This window comes from Electrophorus electricus, chromosome 20, assembly GCF_041902795.1.
Source record: "Electrophorus electricus isolate QZ-2024a chromosome 20, ASM4190279v1, whole genome shotgun sequence".
Classification (NCBI taxonomy): Eukaryota; Metazoa; Chordata; class Actinopteri; order Gymnotiformes; family Gymnotidae; genus Electrophorus; species Electrophorus electricus.
This window is the reverse complement of record NC_137516.1, coordinates 9,327,297-9,348,589: the sequence shown is the minus strand read 5'-3', so window position 1 is coordinate 9,348,589 and position 21,293 is coordinate 9,327,297. Positions and strand designations below refer to the sequence as shown.

At 36.8% G+C, this 21,293-nt stretch overlaps 1 protein-coding gene across 9 annotated transcripts in view; it reads left to right on the top strand.

Moving 5' to 3' along the window:
• The first annotated feature begins 7,157 nt into the window (after positions 1-7,157).
• Positions 7,158-21,293, top strand: part of gapvd1 (GTPase activating protein and VPS9 domains 1) — a 65,517-nt gene continuing 51,381 nt past the window's right edge. For 3 of the 9 annotated variants that reach the window (XM_081703009.1, XM_035536127.2, XM_035536126.2), the window contains exon 1: positions 7,172-7,466. The gene's annotated coding sequence lies outside the window, so the exon portion shown is untranslated. Of the gene's footprint in view, positions 7,467-19,109; positions 19,254-21,293 lie in introns of those variants that run through there. The other 6 variants (XM_081703011.1, XM_081703010.1, XM_081703006.1 and 3 more) reach the window with 6 other exon arrangements.

Genomic DNA, 21,293 nt, shown 5'->3' with positions numbered 1-21,293 from the left:
GTGGGTTCTTTTATACAATGTGTAGAAAGTTTAGTATTTTAATTAACTGTCAGTTACAGATGGTAAATTTAACTGGGGCACCACCCTGGTTAACAGGGGGGAATTTATTAATTTTACTGAATGTATAAATGACTAATAATTCAGTCTCAACTCATGAAAGTCACCAATTCGATATGTAATTATTTCTCATCTACCAAACATTATGTCACACCGGGCTAACCAAGGTGTGTTTATTGAATAATATGAGCTAAGAAAAACATGCATAACAATTATTAATGACCAGGAGTGGCTAGTTCACTAGAATCATTTTAATCACAAGTCTAACAATGTAAACACGCTAAAGTTAACACAAACAATTCGTGGTGGATGCAGGTATCTAGATAAGCTAATAAAAAAATAATTAGAGAAAGAAAGTAAATAGAATGGCTTACGCAATCTATGGGAGTAATCAAACAGGTAATCTATTATTGATCAAGACCAACAAATGAAGCTTATTAAACATGTCCACGCGGTAAGGCCTGTCGTGTGCAGGGGGGTTCACCTTTGTTTGTAGCCACACCCTCGTGAAGGCACGTACCTGTACGGGGTTACGTGTTAATGTGTGTCTGTCTATTTAAACCCCCGTCACTGCATGCTTCCCGTTGGTTATTGTTTGTCTGCTTGCCTGTCAGTGTCTGAAGTTGTATGTTTGTATTCAGGTATCTTCATAGATCTTCGTGTATGTTTATCTAACCTATGTTAATCGTTTACACAAGTGTCTTTATGCTCGCCATAACTGTTACGTGTGAGTGCCACCATTGTCTAAATGTTTGTGTCATTAAATGTTTCACCACGTCGAGAGAGTCCGTGCGTCCTGTTCCAAACAACACGTTCAAAATAAAAGTATGCTTACAGTCTAATAGGAGCATCAGTAGAGAAAGCCATTGCGAACAGTGAAGTGGGGAACTAATTAAGAGTAATGAGGCTGTGTCACAGGTAAGGGAATAGAGTCTAATCTAATTTGATTAATAAATACTAAATCTAATAATGATACCAACTGTTAACATGGGAGGGAAATATCCGCTCTTGTGACTCGCTGTCGAGCAGTCTGGAGATGCATGAGTGCGTTCCATTAGATCATCCGGACAGCACGGAGAGTGAAAGGGAGCGTCCATTTGACTTCGGGTGTCGGGTCACTGTGCCAGATATTAAGATAAGTCTTTCATGCAACTGCCCGAGAGGTGATGAATGTAGCATCCTTGCTGTGAGATTGTCCGATAACTCTGAAGCAGTTTGCTGTTCCTTGAAGTTCTTGGCATCCGGTGACAGTATGGAGACCAGGGTTCTTAGACCGAAGAATTGGATCTTCGGATCTGGCTTGAGTGAGATTCACATAGGCATGTGCGGGCAGACCTTTAAGAAATTAGTGTATTGGAATTCCGTTTTCGATCTGACAGGTATGATCAATAAGACCTGTGATGGGTCAATTCCAATGAATACACACTAAGGAAAAGAAATAAATAAGATGGAAAAAAAAGAAACAACGACATCCAATAAAAATATGGTAACCTAAGACAACCCAATATTTCTAGCAGCTTATTGAGAGGTTATTGACTTGTTTAAGAAACGAAAAAAAAAGAAGGAAAAAAACCTTTTGACTTCGCCAAAGTTTAGTGGGGGGGTTGCCCCCTCACTTTGTTCCAGTCACAGTTCACACCTCTGACTGACGAACTCGGAAATTCAAACTGCTCGCCTTGACAGACACCACTCCTCTCCTCTCAACAACTCCTACCAACCCCTCAACCCAACTTCCACTCAATGAGGGGGGGGGGGTTTAGAATTTATCAGTAATCTTTTGGAAGAAACAAAGCCTGCCTAGGTCATGCATATTCAATAACCTCTGTTCACGATTGGGGGAAAAGAATTTAAGAGATATAGGGACAGAGGAACACATAGGATCCACCACGAATCAATTACAGAATTATATAAGAAAATAAGGAAATAAAGCAACAAAGGGATAATAAAAACAACAATAATAAAGATAATAAAAATATAGAACATCATATTCATATACATTTCTACCTTCTGGTCTTAGAATGAGGGTAGAGCATTTAGATAATCATTTTAACTACTTTTCTGGTTTCTAGACATTACAAACTATTAACTTAATATATTGTCTAATTGGTTCATATAGGATTTCTGACAAACACAACTAGGAGTGAGTAATAATTTGTTTACAATATGCCTGAGGTTAAGCAACATAAAGATGAGGTAATATGAGTGAATAAAACAAATTAATGAAGGACAAGTAATGAAAAGAATAAAGCAACAACAAGTATTTATAAAACAACAGGACCACACATCACAATTTGGAAATTTCATTAAAATAACCATACATTATTGTTTGATTATTTGACATCATAGTAGATTAAATGGTAAGTTGTTATTTACATGAATATATGGAATGAGCAAAATTACTTGCCCTGATAGGAATTTGAATCTAATGGAAATTATGGTCTTCCTTACTATACCCAGGCTGGTAAGAGCTTTCCAGCTTACCATCCATCTGTTTATGACCCTTAGAGTGAAAGGGGTTGAGGGTTAGGAGCCAGGCTATCCTGATAGCTGTGCCATTTATGGTTTTGTTGCTTATCCTCCAGGCACCACCATGTCCCAGGTCTGGTCTGTGGTCTGGGGGTGGAAGAGAGCCCCCCTTTTGACCAGGTTAGACCTTCATCAGGGTAATACTTTTTAATCTTCACTACAATTGATTGATTGATACAATTGATTCTAATATAGAACTAAAGGTCAATCTCAGAGGGTCTTGGGCACTATAAAAGTGAATGCTGAAATCACCAACAATGGCTCTTTCTACTACAGTGACGAGATTTGAGAAGAAATCTGCAAACTCATAAATCCTGAATAGGGTCCTGATGGCCTGTAGATGCCAATTAGTGGAAGAGGCTGGATGGGCTTCTTATCGCTGGCTACACTGTTTATGTCAGTAAAAAGAATATCAAAGAACTTAAAATCATACAAAGATTTCTGGTTTACACCTAATGTGTCACTATATATAACTGCAATATGGCATCCATGGCCAGTTAGACAAGGGTGGTGTACATAGCTGTAGCCAGAAGGACACACTCTGATTAAAGCTATATACTCATTTCGCTTGATGCAAGTTTCTGTTGGACAGAGTACATTACATCTCTGATCTGTGATGGTTTCATTTATTGTTAGTACTTTAGATGTTAGGGACCTAACATTTAGTAATGCTATCTTTAGATCAAAGGTGCTAGCATTGTTCTGTGAATCACTTACTTTCATACTAATTAGGTTATTAAGACCTATTATGTTCTTCTTGGCTGTCTGTATTCTGCTTAGCTCTGGGAAGAGACACAGAGCCAATATGGTGAACATTGGGTATTGCTATAACGCTGGCCCGAGTGCCGCAGGGCATGGAACAGGACGCGCAGACTCCCTCGATTGTTTATTCACACACAACGTAGACAATAACGGTGGTACTCACGTATAACACTTACGGGTAACATGACTCTACACTTAACACGTAACAAGGCTAACCCACACGTAACTGAAGATGATACAAACAGGCATAACAGCTACACAGACGTTTAACATTACAGAGCAACAATGGCCAACAGGGAGCATACACTGACAGGGGTTTATGTAGACAGACTAACATGTAACTTTAATCCCTATCCTGGTGTAGGCAATCCCCGGGGTGGCGTGGTTACAAATGACACATGTGAATCCCCCTGTATGCGGCGGGCCATACCACATGACTCGTGGGGGAGGAGTGTTCGGTGACAGTTGCCTCATAGAGATCAGCAGATGGTTGGTTTAGCCTCTTTGTCTGCTGCCTGGCCTCCACTCTGTATTACCATTGGTTAACTAATTCTATCATAAGACTGTGACATATGCTACAGGAAAGGAGAGCAGCACCTGCATAGTAGGATGGATACCATTTATTTAGGGTTGGAGCTAAACTCTGCAGGGTGGTAGATCACCAGGACCAAGACTGGCTACCCCCACAATTTTGTTTATATGCTATATCCTTTGTCTTTCTGTTTGCAGGATGATGGCAGGGATGACATAGGTGACATTTATTTTCATGTCATGAAAATCAGTGATGAGCTGAACATTCCACAGTGAAGGTCCCAGTGATGTTGACATTATTGTTGAAGGCACGGAGGTGGTGGCAGACTATAAGAATGTGTCCAAAGCTTGTGCAGCCCTGATGGGACTCATATGCCCCGACTATCCCTCTATTCTGAAGCACATGTTTGAAGCTTCCCAAAATATTTTTTCTTGAGCTGGATGCATTGAAGTGTCTATATAAGTGCATATCAGGTTAATAATGAGCGCTTAGGAGGCAGATGCATATGCGGAGAAGAGTGAGATTTATTAGGGGCAAATCCAGGAACAAAATCGTTGGAGGAGTCCAGGGTCATAGAGCCAATCACAAGAATACATGATTTACTAAAAGGAACACAGTGGCAAAAAAGGGAAGCAGGTTACAAAGAGGAACACAACTTACACGAACTGAGGAAAAGACTTACAGAGGTTTGTACTGACAAATATAAAAACCGAACATGTGACATGGCTTCACAATAATCAGCCACAAGACTGTGCAATCACAGGGATTTAATACATGGACTAATGAGCACTAAACAAGACACAGGTAAAACTCATGAGGGGCAAAACAAAACAAAACTAAGGAACAGAACCACAACAAGGAAGTGCAGCAAAACAAAGGCACGACAATAGGACACTAGGGAGTGGCCAGTCATGACAACCAGAGCCAGGTATTTAAAAAAACAAACAAACAAACAAAAAAAACAGGTTCTTGCATGACTTTTTTTTCCATATATTGCTGCCATAGCAATAACTGGCAATGCAAACAGATATGTTATTAATACAATATCCATTAGTATTAAAATGCCACTGGAAACAATACATGACAATATCCCTTTTTAATGATCCTCCTCTAATCTATATACAGAACATCAAAGACATACTTGTCTACAGTGAGATTAATGATCATTCAAATAATGGCTGTGGTACTGTAGGCTGCAACTGCTCTAGATGTGCTACATGTTAATTTATTAACAAAGTCTCTAAAATGGCTGACACACAAGGATCAACTGTCATCGCCCATTCCTCCTAATGCATTACTGCAGAAGATGTCTACTGTATTACTTGCAAGAGATGTAATCACCTTTACACTGGAGAGGAGGCCTGATGATCAGTTTGTTGAACACTTTCAGAGCAGCAGAATTAAGAATTTGGCATTCATTAGCAAATTAAGGATTTGGCATTTATGCTCAGAGATGCTCTATACCATTTTTTAACTGATATTGATACCAATCCAATATTGTTTCATTAAAAATCACTGTGGAGCTGTAGTTCAGTTCATGGGTGAAACATAAGACTGTTGGGAGTTTTTTGTGAGATATATTATTTATACTATATTTTACAGATAACATGCATGGAGAGAAAAAGGACCATTCAGATAATAACTGGTACTGTAACCTGCAACCACTGTAGGTGTACTACATGTAAATTTATTAACACAGCCACTAAAATAACTGGCACCAAAGGATCAATAGACATCAACTGCATTCCTCATCATGCATTATTGTGGAGTTGTCTACTGCATTACTTGAAAGAGATGTAATCGGCTTTACACTGGAAATACCAAGAAGAGGCTTGCTGTTCATTTTACTGACCACCTTTGGACCATCGGAATTAAGAATTTATCGTTTCTAGTGACAAATCATTTTAATACTAATGGACATTGCATTAATGACATAGCTCTTTGCATTCCCAGTTGTTTCTATGGCAACAATGAAATTAGGAAACACATAAGAAACATGATCTACACTCTTAGAATTTTAATACCCCAAAAAATGAATGTTATGATTTAAAATCTACTTTTTCTAATATAAACTTGTTCCTCCTTCTACAAATCCAGAAGCAATTTGCTTGCACAGATGTTGAAGGACCTCTGTCTGAAATGGCCTGTGTTTCTGGAATGTTTGAGTACTTCACTACAATGTTGAATATTTCTAGATCTCTACAGTACACAGTACACTACAGTTACTCACCTGGAATCTTCTTTGGATTTGCATGCATAGATGGATGATGAATGACAGTTAAATACAAATCAAATTATTTTAAAAAATGAAAAACTTTGTTTACAAAACTAAAGATTTTTTTTTCACTTCCATTGCCATACAATGTCTCTCTTATTAGTCATCACCTGCTTGATTCTTAGCTGTACTGTACTCACAGCATGCACACTCACACACACACACACACACACACACACACACACACACACACACACACACACTCACACTCACACACACAGCTCAGTACAGCTGCCTCACTCACTGATTCCTGAGATTTATCCTGTAGTTCATCTGAATTTTTTTCTCATTACTGAATACAATTGTGATTCCAACTTTTAATTATTTTTATGAATTTCAGCAGTAAATTGCTGATCTACCCACTATACCCCCCCCCCCCTCCCACCAGGCACTAAGTGAAGAGAGAGGTTACTCGTGTCTCTTCAGTCAACCGCAATTGAAAACTAAAAGAAATGTAATTTGATAATGATTACAAAATTGTCATTCTTTCTAGTTTAAAAGAAATCTATGGACAAAGTTATTACAAGTTAGACTATTAACCAGTATCTTATTAAAATTTTACAGCCCACCTTAAAACTCAGAAGGCTTGACTCAACAGTTCTTCTGCTTTTGCATAAGGTTTGAATAAACTAAAGCCATAGAATAATGAATTTCATGAATTTTGAGGGGAGTGCTTTACTTATTTGGTTATTCTTCCAGCTGTTTGACAGGTAATAGTATATATATATAGTAAATTACCTATGACATATATATATATATATATATATATATATATATATATATATATATATATATATATATATATATATATATATATAAAACATTTACTATTATACTATTGTTATTGATAGAATAACTCGCGCTTCTCAGAATTCTAAACAGATTACCTTTGAACTTTTGCGATATGTTTTATGTGACTTAAGCGCCACTTGCTGGTGAATACAAGATATTTTACAGTCCTCATTAGCATTATATTCGTTTTATTGTAATATTGTAAAAATCAAACATCACGGTGATAATTCAATACTAAATGGTTGGCGCTTGGATACGTGCAAACAAGTGATTATTGTTCATGAATTTCAGTAGCTCGTCAGACAGGACCTATTTACGGTACATGTATGCGGATACAATAAGTCCCTGGGTGATGACATTTGGCGATGTGAGGTTCTACAAGTTTGCTAGCGGTACGTTTCTCTTCTTAGGTCTGTAAACAGGATCTGGTGTCATCTTGGAACACGAAACGGGTTGTTCCTTATTGTTAAACCATAACGAACACAACTCATCTGATCACACGTCATAAACGGTCAATTTCTGGTAAGTTAATATTATCGCGCTGGTTTTCTGTTCAGGTCTGGTGGTCGTCAGGCATGTTGATGTGCTAATCCCGGTGTGCTAGCTACTTAGCTAGGTTATACTGCAAATACGTCGAGCATATGCAACGTTATTTGACAAGTTTCTGTAAGGTGTAGCTAGCTCGCTATCTAAACATAGATAGGTAAGCTAGATAGATGTGTAGCTAAGTTTTTAATTGGTAGATTTTAGTTGGACAGTTTTGCTTTATTTTTCCTATTTGACCCCATTATGTCCGTTAAATTAGCTAGTGCATTTAAATTAGCCCTCTGGCAGTAGCTAGCTAGCTAAAGTAGCTAACGTTAGCTATCGAGTTTTTTTGTCTATTAATCTGTTAGCTAACGCTAATAATCACTTCATAGTTAGAACATTGCTGTCAGTCATTGATGGCTATGTAACCATTATAATTTCATGGGTAATGCACAAAATAAGTCAAGGCCGTAACATCAAAAAGTGGATAACGTTAGTGCTTCCATCTTACAGCTCACAGCTCTAGCTAGCTATCTAGTTAGGTTATGTTTATTGCTTATCTGAAAACGTTCATCATTTCTCGTTAAGATACCTAACGCTAATAGCTAAATTGTGGTAACTCTACTATAAAAAGTAACTATCTAGCTATAATTGTTAAACGGATTGCAGGCTGGCACTCCAGTAGCTAGCCTGTCAGTGTTTTAATTGTAGCTAATCTAGATAATGTCATATTAGCTTTAATTTTTTTTATAGCTTTTACACTTCTCTGGCTAAACATTTAAGCATCTGTCTTTACACTAGCTAACGCCAGCTAACTAGCTAAACCGTCTTTGTATTTGTTAGAATGATGGGTTTTGGTTAGCTAGCTAAGATAGGTTACGTTAGTTGCAGTGTTTTCTTTTGCTTCTGTATCACACATTGTTCAGCGTCTGTCAAATATGTTCCTGTCCGTGTACTTATTTAGCTAGCTAGCTAACCTACAAGTGTAGAGAATTGCTATTGTATGCTGTTTTAGAAAAATAGGCCTAATATAATTACTTGTAGGGCTAGGGTGCGGGCTACTCTTCCTCGCTAACTATTTGGTTAAGCAGGAAGTGTTGAATACGTCTCACCGAATTGTCATATCCAAAATACAACTACTTAACGTTAACCTACTTGTGTCGCATCAGGCTAACCGGAATAACGCTACATGATTGACAGACAGTCAAAAGTTATAGGTTTTTATAGCCAAAAATATAAGCCTATTGCTAGTCGTCCTGTAAGATGTTTTAATAGACTCAGCCTGCGGAAGGACCTGCTTTAGTAAGGATTTGTGAAGGACAGGAGTCTGAACACACGTCGACACATGCTAGCAATGATTGCAATATCTTAGATGTGTTCTTTTTCCTGTTTATTACTCCATTTTGTATTCTTACTCATTCTATTGGAATTTTCCAATTCATCACTTGCCTCTTGGTCTGATGTTACAGTCTGAAGTGTTATAGGCCACTAGTAATATGGAGAGGTATTTGGTATGATAAAATGTCACTATTGGAGAGGGAAGCAGTATGTTGTGTGTGTGCGTATTTTAATTTTTTTTGGTTTTGTTTTGTTTGTATCACATGAGCATGGACCTGTGTATGATGGCTGATGGTTTACTGAGGATGGAAAGGTCAAGTAGGCTTCGCTTCTGATAGTCAGGAGTTAGGAAGTGTGATGGCCAAGAGGATGTGGCTTTGTGTGTCGTTTCACATACACATACCGGGGAAGTGGGGTGTTAACAGAGTAGATAGTTCTTGTAACCAGCAAATTGAGTAGATATTTGTTTGATTTCAAGTAGTCTTTTTATGAACATTTTGAACATACTCCACAGAGTCATAGTCTGTGTGTGTAACAGCAAATTTATGAGTCATGTACTGGTGGTATGAGGTGAGAGAAAATAAATGTTCACATAGGAGTGTGGGTGTGTAAATTCCATGCTGTAGGCATATTGTTCTTGCTAAAAACATGAATAATAGTGATACAATAGCCAAAGTACATTAAGTTGTCACGAGTGGTCCATCACTGTTTACCCATCAGCCTCTCTGTATCCTCAGTAGTAGAATTTATTTTAACTATTTTGGAAAGCCAGTGGTGTTACAAAAGGGACTGAGGAACTGTGGTTGTAAAACTGCAATTTGTTGACATGCTGGATTTTATTGATGGCTACCAAAATTCCTAATTTTGACTAGGACAGTCTAATTTTGACTGTTGACAGACTTAAGATCGTGTATTGCAGAAACACTACAAGAAAAACTGGAATCTTAACTAGTGTCATGGCTCCTAATGTCTTTTGTATTAGAGATAACCATTTTCCAAAAAAGCTCCCACCCACACAGGGCATTTAAAATTTGTTGGTGCAAAAACTATAAATGGTACTTAAATTTAGCTAAGAGTCATGTATTTCTGTGTACAAAACAGGAGAGGGAGTTTGGTCTCCCTTTGGCATGTGGCAGCACAAAATTATAGCTACGTCATCCATAAGTGGCACGTATTGGCAAGTGCCACTTCACAGAAGTCTCTCCAATTAATTGTGGCACCTGCTTTTCAGAAATTACACCTGCCCGTGTCTGACATTGGGTATATGGTGCCACTCCTGAGAAGAAGATGCAGATGGCATTCAGATTGCTGGTGCCACTCGTGGTGGTTGGTGGCTGAAGCTGTTTAGCTCCACATGCCGATGCTGATGTTTCACCAGAATTCCCTCCCAAGTTCTTATGTTTTAACTACTAATGGTTACAGCCTAACAATAATAGTTCAGTTAATGAAACCAGCACAAGCCTCCTTTTCTTGTGGATTTAATTATGCTAATGGTGTTAATGACGTGAACATGCATAGATAAGGGATCCTTTTTAATAATTCATTCACTTTAATTTACTGTGCTCTTCTTACCTGTCTACAACTATAGCCTATGTCCTTGATCAAAGTCTGCTATAATATAAATTTGAGCAAGTGTTACCATCACATAGCATTCTGCTAAAGTCAGAGCTAATAACTTAATTACCAATTAGAACTGTGCACCGAGCAGAACAAACAATTAACTGTCAAAAGTTATAAACTAAATTTCCATAAATCCCTAAAGTTGCAGTTGGTAAGTCTTGATTGCCAATAGTGCCGTTATGGCTAATATACTTGAGTGGCTGATGCGCAGATTCACTCAAAGTAGTTGCTTTTGCATACCTGTTAGAGGCAAGCACTATTTCTAAATGGCAGATGCCTTGCTGCAAAGCTGTATACATCAGATGGTTAACTAGTAGATACAACATCACTCCATTGGGGTGCTTGTCGGAAGATCTGCCTACTACATGTTAAAAGCATTGTGGTACAAAAACGCAACCTGCTTTTCTTTATATGAAAAAACAACAACCAGAGTTGTATCTTTTTACTTTTCTGTTTTATGGAAATAACTAGAGCTGAAATGCAGCAGTTATGTTTTTTCATGTTTCATGAGAGGATTCACGGGCATTTTCTCCAACCGAAAAGGTAAAAGTTTACGGTATGTTATATCTTGTAAACTCGTGAGTCATTTAGAATCCAGAGTTTCCCATTTGTAAATTTCATGGAACTCTCCCCCCCACCCCACCCCCAAGAGTCATGCAGTACGGCCTGCAGTGTGCGGGGGGGGGGGGTTTCAATTGTTTGTAGCCACACCCCTGTGATGGCATGCACCTGTATGGGGTTTATCGTTAATTGTTTGTCAGTCTATTTAAACCCCTGTCAGTGCCTACCTCACTGTTGTTCATTATTTGTTAGCATCTGAAGTAAAACGTTTGTATCTAGGTTTGTGAAGCCATTGTGTTTGTTTGACTAGCCTATGTTAATCGTTAGCGTTAAGTATGTTTATGTTCTCTATTAATGTTACGTGTGAGTGCCACCATTGTCCTATATGCACAAAGTCGAGGGAGTCTGTGCGTCCTGCTCCGCGCCCTGTGGTACTCGGGCCAACATTACAGTAAATACTAAAATGTCTAACATAAGCTTGACAAACTGTATTTCAACATAGAAACGGTAGCAAACACTCAAATTATTTTACTTGATCAAAAAGAGCAGGCTTCAAAATGATCAAAGCAGGCTAAAATGAGTTAATATTCATTGTGATTTTTTTTTTTCTTGGCTCATGAATAAATGTTTTTTGCTGTAAAACCTCATGAATGGCTGCGTGCTTGCCACTCCATTCCAAATGTTGGAACTGACTAATATAATTTCACAACAATAAAATTACAATAATACAAAGTTACAAGAAAAGATTTGTACCTTTTTTTCCCCCTAACCCTAGTGCTATATCCTGAAAGCTATCATTAAAGTAGTTGCTCTATAATAAAAATGTTTTTGACTGTTCTCTTAAAAATTGTAGCAAAATGAGGCTGTATTAGCAAGGCTGTAGTGACCAGGCTAATGACCACCTGCTTGCAAAGATGTTTAGTGATTGGTTAATCACACTGGACTGTGCTGAAATTAAAGGTGTTATATTTTTCATACTATGAAATTTTCTGGTATTTGACAAAAACCGTCTAGCCAATGGAGAAAATTAACGGGACATTTTTTGGTGAAAACTATTTACAAAAATCTTTTTGTATATCATTGTATGTCAATTTTTCAGAAAATGATTTAAGAACAATTGAAAAATTATTTAATCAGTTTCCTGGGAGGATATAAAGTTTCATGTTCTTTGCCAATAACTACAATTTTGCCACTAATAAAATAGTATTGTCATGTGTAGGGCATACAGACTTATTGGGTTGACAATAACTATAATCAGGGCATGCAGTAATTTATAACATTAAGAATGGCATGTAATGCATATCACATTAAGAATAGCTAAATAAGCGCACATGACATAAAACATGCCAAATTCGATGATTGGTTTGTATTAAATTATGCCAGGTCATGGCAAGAGGTCTAGCTAAACTCACCAAATAACCTAAGGCTGTAATATGATTTGGACTTGGACTGCTGATTTCATGAAACATTTGTATGTATTTAAAAGAGCATAGCCAGTAAACAACTTTGTGGAAAAATACCAGCTTTTAACCTATTTCATTCTTTCTTGAGATATGTGTAAGTCACAGTGTTCAAGGCAGTGGTTTTTAAACTTGGTTGAGAGGTTGTGGAAAAAGTACATAATCTTGTATTTTTGATAACATATTTTTCAAGAATGCTATCTTAAATTTGCTTATATTGTGTTTATTATATAGTTATAAAGTGAAACAAAGCGGCACTGAGGAATGGTGTACATGCTGAAAAATTTAAATAGTACAGTTGGGCGCAGCTAAATTTGTTAACTTTATGTAGTGTGCCATATTACATTCTGGGTTTTAAATGAAACATTTTCAGGAATGCAAAAACAAATAAGTAAATAAAAAAAGTAATTTCAAATTACTTCATGTATGCATGATATTTTATGTGATCTTTTTTATTTTTCACCTGTATTTCAGTTGCTGTGCAGAACATCCATTTGTGAAAGGAAGAGATGTTCAACATTATTTTGTCAAAGCTGGTGTAATGGTGCCAAGTGTTTCTTGATCACAAAATTATATAGTTCACTGGTTATAGGTATGGCAAACACGAAATAGTTTGGTTTACAAACATAAAAATATAAACTAGATAAAACTACTTTGCCTTTTGCTTTCTCCAACCATTACAGTAAATTCAGTGGGCCTCAGCATTTGTGTGAAAGCAGAGTTTTTTTTGAAAATGGTAGCTAGATTTTCACGAACACAGAGCAGTTTTGTACAAAAGGTGATTCCGTAGTAGTGTATTTGATTAATTAAGTCACTCAAAATGCAACTGTATGTAATGTAACTTACTCGACATTTTTGGATTTATGCAGTAGGCATTAGAGTAAATGGACTAAAGTTCAGTGTCTCTGCCAGTAAACATGAGATATCGTTCCCGTACAATTCAACAATCTCACATGGCTAGCTTGAAACTACTTTTCAAGATAACCTACTTCTAAATAGCAGTGGCATGACTCTCGAATCATGCTCAAGCACCCTGCTGTGTGAACCTCTACTGTCTGTAGTTACTGGGTTAGGCATGCTGCAGACTGTTCGAACTCTGGCTAGGCTCAGTATCTGCTTTTGAGTGAACGTATTTGTCGTCTTCACTAGAACACGCACTCGACCTTATTGCTATGAAAATTCTAGATTCTGGTATCTTATTCATAGCCTCTCTGTCGTTTGTTAATGATTCCAGAAAGCACACAAAAATACTTCAAAAAAGTCACTTTTGGCTTCATGTTATCTTCTCGCCCTTCTATGGTAGAAGGATGAGGTAATACAATATCACCTTGCTTTAACATTGTTTTAGTATGCTGACACATTTTTGTTGGCGAGCCTACTATAGAATCTGATTTTGACTTGATGGATGTGCATTTTATGTGCAAGGAATCATGGGGCGGGGGAATATAGTTGTTATAGTTATATGGCTCAAAAGATACTCTGATGCTAAAAATCAATTCTTTCCAATCAAGTTGGATACAGTGGTAGCTGGATACAGTGATATTACTTGCTGCGCTTCTCTCCTCTTTCATGGACTCCTCCAGCTGTAGTCAGGCAGTACCCATTCATGTGTTTTTGGAAGTGGCTTTCAAAGAATGGCTGAAGGTAGGGCATGGGATTTGTTTTGGCTAAATATTTTCAAAAAGTACCTTGTTGCCTTCTACACAATTACCTACTCCAGCAGTAAGGGCTACTGATGTATCACAGTAGTGTTATGGCTGCTGTGAGTTTCAACCAGGTTGATTAATGAGAGATTATCGACTCAGGGAATAGAGAGTAGATGCTGGTTCTCTTTCAGTAAAGTAATTGCTGTTTTATTGAGAGATTAATTCAATGTGTTATCATATTTAATTTCATGTGTAATTTATTACCAGACTTATCTGTTAACTGTTTAATGCTTCTTGGACTGTAACTGCAGTGGTTAATCATTGGCTGTGTAGAAGAAAAAGCCCCTTAAGATGATTCTGAGGCAGGTAGCATGTAGGGGAGTGCCTCTTGCAGTCTCCCTTACACTCTAACTTGGGTAACAGAGTGAGGTGTTTTATCTCAATCCTTCTTTGTGGAACTATGAAGGAAGTTTCACTATCCTCTGTATCAGCTCATCAGACTAAAACGTGCCTATCTCCAACCTCTCTCTCTTTATTCTCGTGTTAGCAGAATGTCCTTGGTCTGTATAAAAATACCTCACTCTGATAGTGATCTCTGGAAGCAGGCAATCCAATCTCATAAATGTATAATCTAGCAAAAGAGTGTCTAACACAGAACAACAGTTAGTGAAACAAATAATAACAAATGCAGCAGAAACGCCTTCAAGCTCTAGTTGAAGTTAGGTCTCCCATACAGTCTCTGGTGGTCCTCTTATAACCAGCAACTTCCACATAGACGTCGCAGAGTGAGTGACGTCACCAGAAGGTACAGGAAATGCACAAAGTGCGGGAGACCAGAGCAGGTACTGAAGCAGAACAGGGAACACAGCACACACCCCTGAACTACACACACATAAGCAGAGAGTGAGGTGTAACACTTCTCACATTCTTAGATCTTCTGGCAGTCACTTGCTCACTATACCTCATACTAGGCATACTATGTGATGGTTTTGTTTCATTAATTTAGAAAGCATAAGACACAGGGAAGCAACAAACAAAATAGATCTAAATTAAATCTTCTGTTATACATTAAAGAATGAGGACCAAAATATTCATAAACAATTGGACCTCTTTAGCGTTCTTCATTCATATGTATAAGATGTCTGTAGATGTCTGTCTGTCAGGGTGGTGGATGTTATTACTAAGGCATGGCTCCCAGCTGCCATTTAGTTACTCTCATTCCAGGTTCAAGTCTATCTCATCAAGGGTTTTCCCTAGTAAAATGAAGTACTTCAACTTGCAAAGATGAGCAAGATGAGGTTTTTTTCTTCTAAAAATATTCATTGTGGATACAAATATCATGCACCATTAATTTGGGCAGCTAGTCCATATCAATTTCTTTTCCTTCAAATTCGTGATTTGACACAATGTGTCCACTTGTTTGTTCACAGTTGTTAAAAACAATTTTGGGTGTTTCTGCAATTTAATAACATCCTCATTCAGTGGGACAACATTGGCTTTGTTTCATTTTTCTCTCTGCCTTCTGCCCTGCCTCAGTGACATCATCTATTAAACTCTGACCAACAACAATCTCGCACTCTTTTTAAGGTGTATCCAATTTTACAAACAAGAGAGGGAGTATCGTAGCTATTTTTTGATGCATTAAATCCACTCTCTTCTTTTGCTGCTTTTATGGAAAACATAAATCTTGATGGCACACAAGCATTAACTAGTCATTGTACAGCAGGGTCGAGCTTCTTTACAACCAGCATAAACCTTCCCAATTCGATCATTTTCTGATTTGTGTAGCCTGTGACTTGTCCTATCCATGGAATTCAAACATCATTTCACCATATTTAAAAATTAAGTGTCTTACTGCACCTGGAAGGAAACCTCGTCTTTATACACATTATGTATTATGTTTTTACATACTTCTTGTACACCAGAGATAGTTAGGCATGATTCATTGCATTCACTATAGATGTTCACTGCATTCCAGTTCATCCTCATCAGCTGCATTCCTCAACATGTATAACACTAACAGTTTTAATATAATAAGCAGATAACACCAGCAGGGTTTTCAGAATAATTATCTTAAAAAGGAGCAGCAGCCTTAAAAATGCGGCTCTGAATGGTGGTTTAAAAATCACAACTAACTAAATTTTCAACATTAAAAATCTAATCAACTCAATTGTTTTATTTTCCATTTACCTGCATCTAGATGTAATGAATTGTCGTGGTTTTTTTTAAAGCATCTTAAACACCAAAGGTTTCATACCTCCTCCTCTTTTTTCCTCTCTATCACATTAACCAGGCACATATCAGTCACCACCTTAATTGTTCATATACAGTCAAGTTTTTCTGTGGCATGTTTAAAAGAAAGGAACACACCTAGCAAGCACATTTTAGATTAAAAAAATTGAAAAAATAGTATGTTTTAACATTAATATAATCTTAAGGAATATGAACTGTTAAATATAAAGACTTGAATCAAAAAGGTTAAAAACAAATCTATGAATCGGCAATGTAATGCCGTAAATGAACACTCTTGGATTTTTTTGGGGCTAATTGCTAGAAATCCATTTTATTCAACAATTTCAAATATTAGACATTTAACAGACTTGTGCAAAGATCTGGGAAGCAGATAGAACACCATCTATAAGACTGCATTTTTCAATGCAAAAAGCATGGCTTTTGGAATTTCCCACATTTGACAGTGACATTAGTTATTCAGTTTTTACTGTCTACCTTAGTAGAAGCTAGCTAAATAGCGTGATGCTATTTGAAGGCATGCAATAAAACTGCAAAAAACAAACAATGTTTTCTAGCTAAATAATTAGCTTCTAACTAGTTATGTGAGCAGTTTGTTAATTAGGTAAATTAACATTTTTAATTGGTATAACAAAATATTACAGTAACTACCTCGATCTCAGTGTGTCGATTTAGACTTCCCTGGTTGTTATCATGTGCATATTTTTGCTCGAGGCAGTTCTTTATAACGCGTATATATTTTAAATTGCTTTATTAAGTTTCACGACCTTATTGTGCAGGCTTGTAGTGCACCACTTTCAGGTGCAACACATAAGTAACTTTTCAGGTTATTTATGTAAAATATCAACATTGGTGCATTTTTTTCCCCCCATTAAATTATTATACCATTTGTTATACAATTATTATACCATTTGTTTTACAAGATTAAAGAATGACTGCCTTATATAATGCATTAAACAATTCTGTATGTTTCTTACCTGCATAAGGTGAATTGTCTTTTTTCTCTTGTTTTTCCACATTCTTTTTGTTGACATATTGGAAATGTCTCTTTCACACTTGTCGTGATTGTTGCTTTATGCCTTGCATTTGTTTTTAAAGTTTAAAAATCCTCTTTTTAAAAAAAATATAATTTAATTTTTTTTTTTACTGTTCACTGGAAAATACCCACTATGTGTGCAATGACTAAGTTATTGTATTGGTATTGTTCCACTTAAAGTATCGTGGTTTTTAAAAAAATAAGGAAGTTCTCTTGATGATGATTATTTTATAACCCAACACAGCTTTGACTCCTATTTAACCAGATACGTTTATGCAGTGTTAATTTGGGTTCAGCTGGACTTTATTACCAGACTTATGTTAACTGTTTAATGCATCTGGATCTATAACTGCAGTGGTTAGTCTTTGGCTTTGTGGAAGAAAAAAACCCTTCAGAGAAGATGAATCAAAACTGTACCTTTTGTTGTAGTGTGGTAAACGACTGGTCAGTATGCCTTTTACAATAAAAGCCTAAACAATACACAAACCTAAATAATACACAACTGTTGCCAGTGATGTGCAGTCAGGCCATTCTAACCCTAAGGAAACATATTTTGTAAATTAAAAACAAAAGTCTAGTTGTATACGCTACTTTACATATTTGTATGCATTTCTATCAGAGTGTGGAACTAATCAATACTGCTCAATTAAATGGTTACAATCGTTGGGTTAGGTAGTCGTTGCTGTGTACATGCGTACTTGCCCCTCCTGGTGATGTCATATGAATAGTTTGGTAATGTACGTCTATTAGCAAAATGACAGGCAATCTGACCAATTAAATTTGATTTTATATCTTATATCTTACATATCTTTTTATCTTATTGCCTGGCCTTTCTCAGTGTTCTGAAGAACATTGCGATTGGAGCACTGCCATAATGCTATTGGATTGGCAGAAATGTTGACTACATGTCGGGTAAATCCAAACGTGTCCTGCCTGAAACTTCACATATGTTTGGTGAGAGTGAGGTGTCTGAATGGGAGCAAACAGTATGTAGACCCATACTGCTTTGTGAGTAATTTGAACATGTTTGGAATATGTGAGCCTAAATCCCATTTTACACCAGAAGTGGTCTGGTGAGCATGAGTTCCATGTACTCTGCCATGCTTGCTGTTTCACACCGGACGTATCTCACCACTCTCATTTGCGTGTGTAGGGATACAATAGAAAAATATTCCCACAATGACATTGAATAGATAGTAAAATATGTTAACAAATTTGTGACTGTGCTTTTCCCACATTATTTAAGGGGTTTTGCTAGTTTCCCTTCAAAAAATTTAAATTCTGATGAAAAGAAAAAAAAAAAAAAGGTAGCCTAGACCTTTTATTGATGTTGAGTTCCTATCTGAGAATTTCTATCTAGGCTAACTATTGTCTGTTTTGATTATAGTCTTAGATTACTTAATTTTGTACTGTTCCTGGGCAGAAACTGTTGACTTGCCATGCAACAAGAAGCAAAAATGGACTCAGCCTATTTTAGCATGTTCCATGAATATTACCACTGCAGTGCCTTGTGTCGCTGGTATAAAGATTACATTGAGTAACATGGGAGCATATCACTATCGACATGGTGTGTGTGGTGTAAAATGGGCTGTGCACCCATGGCACTATGCAGACAAGCCTATTGAAAGCAGTAGCCTAAATTATTTGCAAAAATAATAACTTAATGTTTTAAGTTTAATACACAAGTTGCACACAATTTCTGGTCTTTTTTTTTTTGTTTGTGAAAAATAGACAGCTACTAATGCACTTCTTCCAAAGATTCCTCCACTTGGCTTAGGCTAAATGTTCCATTTCCTTGGACACATGAAGTGCATTTTCAAGAGCCAATCAGTCAGAACCATTTGACAGACCAGACTACTTGTTATTGCAGGTTGGTGCATGAATACGTTTCATACAAAATAAAATAAACACATTAAGGCTTGTATAGCTTCATTTTGCTGACATTTTTCTTGTATAATTGTTCAAGTATTAATGTCTAATGTAAATGTTTACTGGGGATGCATTGGCAGTTCTATGCATTTGGTAGGTGTAGACTTTATATTATGATTGTAACCTCTATCTAGGCTGTATCTTTTGCACCCATACACTGAAAAGACATGATCAACCCTGATGTCAACACCATTTTAGTGATGCACACTACATGTTTAAATAAATATTCTCAGGCTCTTGTCTGAGTTACCTGCTGTAGTACTGTCTGAAATAATCTGCTTCAGGTTTTTATGGGGGGAAATGAAAAGGGGAATTGCACTAGTTCCCAAATTCTAGAAAGTGAGACTTACTTTCTTACTTTCTGTATACTGTAAGTTCCAGAAAATGAAATACAAAGTTGTAAAATACTGCTGCTCAGGGGTTAGGTGTCTAAAGCAACATCATTAAGTCATAAGTGTGCAGAGATTTGCTTTACTTTTGTTTGACAAGTTGAGCAAATTAAGTTTATATATATATATATATATATATATATATATATATATATATATATATATATATATATATATATATATATATATATATATATACACACAATTGTATGTGAGCTAACTTACTCCAGTCCCGTTTACGATTATGCCTACTGCATAGATCCAAAAATGTAAAATTTGATGTGTTACAGGTTAGATTACTTTGGAAAATAACATCTGTCCCAAAGAATAAAAAAAGTTCAAAAGAGATTCAAAAGTCAATGCAGAACATCATGGAGACATGAGGACACTGCATCATTCACTGAACTATTCCATTTCCAAATACTTCAAATTGGATAAATACTACTGTACCAGTCGTTCAGACACCTTCATTCAGAATCCCAAGATATGAAAAACATGCGCAACAATAATTGACAAATTCTAAAAGGGTTGGGTTAATAGAGCTAATAAGGAGAATAAAGGAAAGAGGGGTGAAACAAAAAGAGAAAGGAAACCTCTGGGAATGGTCAACTGGGTAATCTACTTATTTAACCAACAAGACCAACAAGGGAAACTTATTAATCAAACATAATTTGTGATGCCTGCATAATTGAAATCCGTATACTGCTGAGAGAATGAGAGAGAGCATCCATCTAACTTCAGATCACTGGGTTGGCATGCTAGGAGGTAAGGTCAGTCCTTCCTCCAAGTGCTGCAAAGGCACTTTCCTTGAAATTGTCTGATGGCTCTGAGAGAGAGAGGGAGTCTGCTGTTCCTTGAAGTCATTCTGGTGATGAAGGCCGATGAAGGTGAAGAGACCAGGGTTCTTAGACCAAGGGATTGGATCTTTTGGAACTGTCATGTATTGGGAGTCTGCTATAGTCTTCGTGGGCAGATCTTTCCAAAGCTGTGTGATACAGCATCCTGTGTGATGCAGCAAGCTCTTTCACCGCTTCTGGTGAAAATTGAGCTTTATGTAGAATTGACCAGAACCGTTGGAATACTGGCTTGCTCTTGTACTTATTTGCTTTCCATCCTTATTTTCTTATGTCCACATAGCACTCATATTGTTTTCTTTGTTGACTAAAGCCGGTTGCCAAGACTGTGAACTTGCTGTTCCTCTAGGAGACCTCTTAATGATCAGTGCATTATGAAAGCCTATGTGGGTTAAAAGAAAGTGCAATCAGGAAAATGCATTTGACTTGAATAGTATCAATAGTTTAGGGAATGAGTATTATACCATTACAAAATGTTCAGTATCGGTTTATTGATATGTTTGAGCCTGTGGACCCAATCTGGCATAATCAAATAAATCAATTGATAACATAAAATATTTTTAAAATACAGTCCATCTATCCACATAGCATTTCTTAGGACTAATATTAGTACTCTTTGGTCCATTCTAAATCAGATATAGATTAGTATTTCTGTAGACCTCATGCCTTTACAGTGTCTATGGGGATTGGGCACAGCTGGACACCTGTGTGGTGTTTGTTTGTTTGTTTGTTTGTTTG